The sequence below is a fragment of the Vanellus vanellus genome, assembly GCF_965231255.1.
Source record: "Vanellus vanellus genome assembly, chromosome: 7".
NCBI lineage: Eukaryota > Metazoa > Chordata > Aves > Charadriiformes > Charadriidae > Vanellus > Vanellus vanellus.
In genome coordinates this window covers 34,059,939-34,065,975 of record NC_138912.1, presented here as the reverse complement: position 1 = coordinate 34,065,975, position 6,037 = coordinate 34,059,939, and positions in this window count along the sequence as shown.

The following is a 6,037-nucleotide window of genomic DNA, read 5'->3' as shown; positions in this document are numbered from 1 at the left end:
TGTCTTGATGACCACCTCAGCACTTACCTTCTCCAGCCGAATCAAATTCTAGCAGAGATCTGTGGGATTTGTTTCTTTGTTGATACTGGCCCGAAGCTGAAACACCCCAACTATCCCAGAACAATTGAAAAAGGGTAGAACCGGGTCCTGCCCTTGTGGAAGATAAGGTGTTCCTGCTGATCTGCGCTCTCCTTTTGTGGGCAGCAACAGCCAGGGTTACCTCATTTATCACCTCATGCAGTGAAGCAACGTTTCAGTCAGCTACCCTTCTATTTCTACCCATGGTAGATCCAAGGGTCTTGTGTTTGAGATCAGGTTAACTTTAGAATATAAGGGCTTTTCTCCATTCCCAATTCATTGGCTCTATCTGTTGTTGTCTTCTGTCGATGGGCCAGGTTGGGGAAGTAGTTGATAAATCCCAGAGTTAATCTTGGCTTTCTTCCTCTCGTGTCAGTCTCTCCTTTTTCAGTCTTTCCATGTAAACTGCCAGAACTTTAAATAATGGCAATAAGACAATGCCTCTTCATCCTGGATGAGAATCCAGCCTGATATGCATCATGCACATCTTTGTCCTCTGGTGACCTAGTGATCTGATCCCACCTTCAGTCTTAACCAGCTGGTTCTTTGATGCTGACAAAGAATAGTTTTTCTTCTTAAAGCAATCTCCCCATCATCCCTCCTGCAATTTAATAAAATACTAATATTTATTTACCCCTTGTGAAAAACGTTTTGTGATGGTCTTTCAGCAGCTGGTGTAATTTATCTGTTACTTGATACCATTTTGTGTTTTAATTCATGTGTATTTCTTGGTGGGGCCCTAAATTCATTGATTAAATTAAGCCAAACCACAAAATAGCCTTTTGGCCCTTAGCCTTTCCCCAAATCAGAGCTGTCTGTGAATTCTATGCTCTTGCACAAATGAACAGTAAGTCCCCCTGCCTTTTCCCCTGGCGTATATGTGTTAATCCATTAAGATTCTGAAACAACACATGGCAGTTTATATATTGAGAACAAACATTTCACACACTTGTTCTGGCTCATGTGCTCTTTGGTCCTTGCCAGCGTGCTGGTACCTTGGGATTCTGCAGTTTAAGGTAGTGCCTTCAGTGCCTGAAGAACTTCGCATTTTGCATCTCCTATTCCAGTTTCCATGGCTGCAAGCAGTAATTTTGTAACTTGGGGATGGAGGTAAGAGTATTACATAGTCTTGTAAATTTTTTTATAGTCCTTTTGATATGTTATTGCCTAATGGCTCTCGGAAGGAGTCACTCCAAAACTATACTCAAAAATACATCTCCAGAAGCAATTGAAATATGGAGTATCTACAAACGCTTTTTCATAGACTTTCAAAAGAGTGTGTTTTTCTGGAATAAATGTTGATAGTCTTACTACCTTACTGATGGCCTGAGGTTTTCAAATAATTCCCACTCACACAGTTCATATTAAGTGGTGGTAGAGTTTGGTGTCTCTTTCCATTAAATTCCTTTAATAAAATTGTGACATTGTAATTGTGGTTGGCAACCTGTTTGTTTGAAGGACTTCCTGGTTTGCATGTTTGCTCAGATTACTTGAGACAGGTTGGAATTATTAGTTTTTTTTCCATGGAATAACTTAAAGAAAAACATTACTGAGCAGGCAAGGTTCTTACATACTGTCATTCTGAACCTTCAACTGAAGAGTTTGCTCTTAACACAAGAGCTAAGTAACATGGTTGCTTGTTTTCATTGCTAAGAGGTGATATCTCAGTCTCACAGGACATGTTTAAGTACTGAACTAAGAAGTAAATGCCCACAGGATCACTCCATAATCACTGATTAATGTAGACACTCTTAGTGATTTTTTTTGTGGTGTTTTTCTGAAAAGGGTTGGTAATTAGCTACTGCTGTTTGAAAAAAAATCTTCATTATGTTTTGCATATGCTAAGTGATGATTTAAAATATCTGGAAGTTTCAAAATGGGCAGTTTGCTGCATGGGCAGTGAGATCCATAGGGGTGGATTCCTCATCCTGCACTGACGACTCACTGCTGGGTTTGTATCTTCATCCACTTTCTTTCCAGCAGGAAAAAAAAAAAGTAATTATAGCTTTAAATATATTGAACTGCATTCTTAAAACAAGACAAGTTCATAGTTAGAGTCTGGTTATCTTTTGTATATAAAAACACCTACGTTAATACATAGAGAGAGATTGTGTGTGTCTGCTGTGTTTAATCTGTTTATCAGTGGACTAGATAATCAAGTGATATGCTTCATTTAGAGATCTTTTGGAAAATTTCTCTAGAAAGGCAGTGTTTCATTACTGAGGCTGACTAGCCAGAAGGATCTGCATGTTGTGGCAACCACAACTGTTTTTTAGTGATAATAATAACAACTCATTCAGCAATGAGGAAAAACTAAACAAAACCCCAAGCACCCTACAGAAATTTGAAGTGAAGCAACAGAGAAGAAATCAGTGACCGTAACCACCTGCAAGCCATGGTTTAGAACAGTAACTTTATACTTCTTTGGAAATAAATCAGCTTTATTTGGAATAGTTCTTTTCTGCTAATCAAGTTAATTAATTAAATGGCTTTATCTTAGATCTTGAGTCTACCCACATCTCCTGATTTTTGGCTGCCTCTGTCTCCTCTTCATCTGCAAACAATCACAGGTGACAATGTAAAAATAGAAACATCCTAAGAGATTTTTGAGATCCTGTGTTATTCTTGCGGGTATCTTCTTTCATTTCCATCCATCTGCTCATCTTTCTTTAGATCTGGATTAAGCAGCTGAATATTTCACTGCTTTCTTTTGGGAACAGCCATATTTGATCAGATCTTTCCCCTAATAGATTTCCCACTGCTCCTCATTTGATGACCTTTCTGTCTTTCTATGGCTTTTTTGGCAGCATCCTCGCTGAGACTGGTCACACTTCCAGTAACTTTCCTCTTACTTTACCCTATTTTGTTTTGCTGGTAAACTAAACTATTGCAGTTTGTAGGTTGGTTTTAGTGAGTTCATTATTGGTCTTGGAATTTTGTGCTGGGTTGTTGGGGTTTTTTTTCAGTTAAGCTTAATATACACTGGTTTGCTCTTGTCTAACCAGTTTTGTTTCAGTTCCAGTTGGTCTTCCCAGATTTTACCAGACTTTCAGAGATCAAATCTAGATTTAGTTATTTAAGTTTTGTAAATACACATTTAGCATTTTTAATCAGTGTGATTCTATAATAGGTTTAACACAAGCTTAACCTAGAGGCTATCTTAAAAAAAAAAAAAAAAAAAAAAAAAACACAAACAAAACTGACTGTGGCTGTATTTTTAAGATCTTCCACATATTCCTGGATTTAATCATTCCAGTAGACAGAAGGCTTCTGGCTACATTTGTAAGCATTTAATCCACACGTTTTGCTAATTGTTTATAATGTAATTTGTTGTTAGCATCTGTTTTTATTTGAGATGTCTAATTATCTGTCCAGGCTTCTGTCTGTCAGTCTCTTTAGGAGCTATTTCTGTTTTAATCCCTTTCTGAAAACTAGTGAACAATATTAAAATTATCTGCCTTTTTAATACACAGGTACTGTGTATATACTGGAGTGGATTTAAGAACTTTCCTTATCATAACCACAAAGCTCTACTTTTGTTTTTATTCCCAGTTTATTTTAATCTCTGTCCTGTGCAGTATTGAGTCACGCTAAAAATATCTACAACAGGGCATTTGGGTATGCTGTGTCTGAGTTCTGTGATAACTTGACTTTAATTAAATAAATATATCAGAAATTTAAAAATATATTTTTTTAATTTTATTTTCATGTATTCCTTTTCTAGGATTCTCAAATGGCGGCATTGATTTCTCTTGTTACTTTTGTTTAGATTTGTCTATTAATTTTAAACTTTACTTAATACATATTTTGTGACTGACTGAAGTGCATTTTTGCAGAACTACCATTTAAGAACTTTTGAGGAATTTTAAAATCAGATTGTTATATAAAACCTCAGCTAATCTGTGTAACAACATTTTAATGGAATATTGGGTTGGAAGAAAAATTGGTTTGGCATCTCTCTGCTTGATAGTTTAAAACCAACCAGACACACTGGCTAGCCACTCTCCTTCATTTTGTTTTCCAGCCTTGTAAACATTTCCATGTTCCATCTGTGATGTCTAGTCCATGCATGAATAAAATATGAAGTAATTTAATACCACATATTATGTCAGGGGGTTGCTGTTTATTCTCAGACTTGAAATGGAACTTTTTTAGATCGCATACCGAAACCTCTTGGGGTTTTGCTACTCATTCAGGGCCTTGCCTTTGAGGCTGTGGTGTACAATTATGTCTCATTCTCTGTAATGTGGAAAAAAATGCATTGTTTTAGTACTTTTATTTATATCATGACTGTATTCTTGGAAAGGATGCGGAGAAGGAAAGGAGTTGGCGCTCTCTTCTCTTCTTGTATTTGGACTCATGGAGATGGTACAGAGCCCATGGGTCATTGCAGGTATCAGCCTCACGGGAGCTTGCATCCAACGAGCAGCTGTGGTTGGAAGCCTCTGTAGTCCTTTACCTCAAGACTAGTAACCTTTCAGGATGCAGGTTACAACTCAGATGATGGGATAAAGACAATATCTTAATAGCTTTGTTTCCTTATCAACTAAAACCTCTGTGCCGACGTAGAAGGTTGGTGTCACAAGGCCATTAGGGTTTACATGCAGTAGATATTGTGCATGTATGTTTGAACCTGTGTTACTTGCTCTACATTTGGCAGATTGCAAAGCTGTAGTTGTGCAACCATGTACTTGTGCCAGGATGAAGAGTTTCTGGGCCCATGTTTCAGTCTCGCACAGGACAACTCTCTAAAATGTATTCTTGCATGTAGCATTTCCAGAAGGATTCATTGTCTGTGAAAACATATCAGTGTGACACAGCAGTGACATAAACTCACCCTTGAACCTTGCTGTGTGGTTCCTAACTCCTTCCGTCCACATGTAAATAAAGATTATAACTGTACCTTAGCTATTAGCATGCAGTCCATGCTCAAAATTTTAAATAAATGGGTAACATTTAATTCTAACACTGACTTTGGTTTCTTGGTTTACATCAGTTTAAATAATGAAAGAATGCAGTTAAAATTGGATTTTGGCTAGTAATTACTATACATGCTTTTTCTTAAATCAGAACATAGTGCCTATGACAGTGAAAAACAGACACCAAAACAGCTTGTATCTATTATTTTAAATAGCCTGTCAGTTAATATATATTCTATATTTATGTGCAAATAAGATGTGACTATTAAAAAAGGTATTAAAACAAATCATTTGGTTTCTTTATCTGCAGTGCTTTCTTCTCAGGAAAAAGGACACCATCACTCCAGATGATGACCTGTGTTTTGTCAATTAAATTGCTGTAGGTTTCCTTGCTGAAATAATTATTAGGCAAGCCCTCCTGAACATATTTATGCCTTGCATTTTCGTATTTCTGCCTCCTTGATTACAATTCCATGGCAGAGACCAGATTGCTCAGCACAATACTAGACGTTGATATATCGGATTTTGGGTTTCTAAACTATGATCCCTTATTCTGTATGTAAAAATCCCACATGCCTTTATATGAAAATGACAGACTGTGGTAAACATGCAGGAGTTGTTTTTAGTTTTTCAAATACCCATTTTTTCCAGCTTACATTTGTATCCAGGCATTTGTTCAATATGTTGCCATTCAATATTTAAGTAAATATTTTCAATAATAACTTTCCATGAGGATAGTATCTTCAAAAATCTCCTTCTCTTTGCTTTCCATTGTCATGTGAAAAAGAATTTGTAGATACAGATGAGTATATTTGCAAGTCCCTACTGGGCTGTTTGGTTTTCGTTTTAGTCCATGATCTGTTCAAACTTTTCCTTGGAAAATTAAGAGTGTGATACATGCAGGATATAATGGGAGTTGTGGTTTGTAGCGAACAGAGTCTCTGGAGTCATCTTACAAGTCAGTTTTATTGTGTGCATATAACTAAAACCATCTGTGTGACTTGCTGTTAGCAATATTGTTTGGACAGCCCTAAATCAAA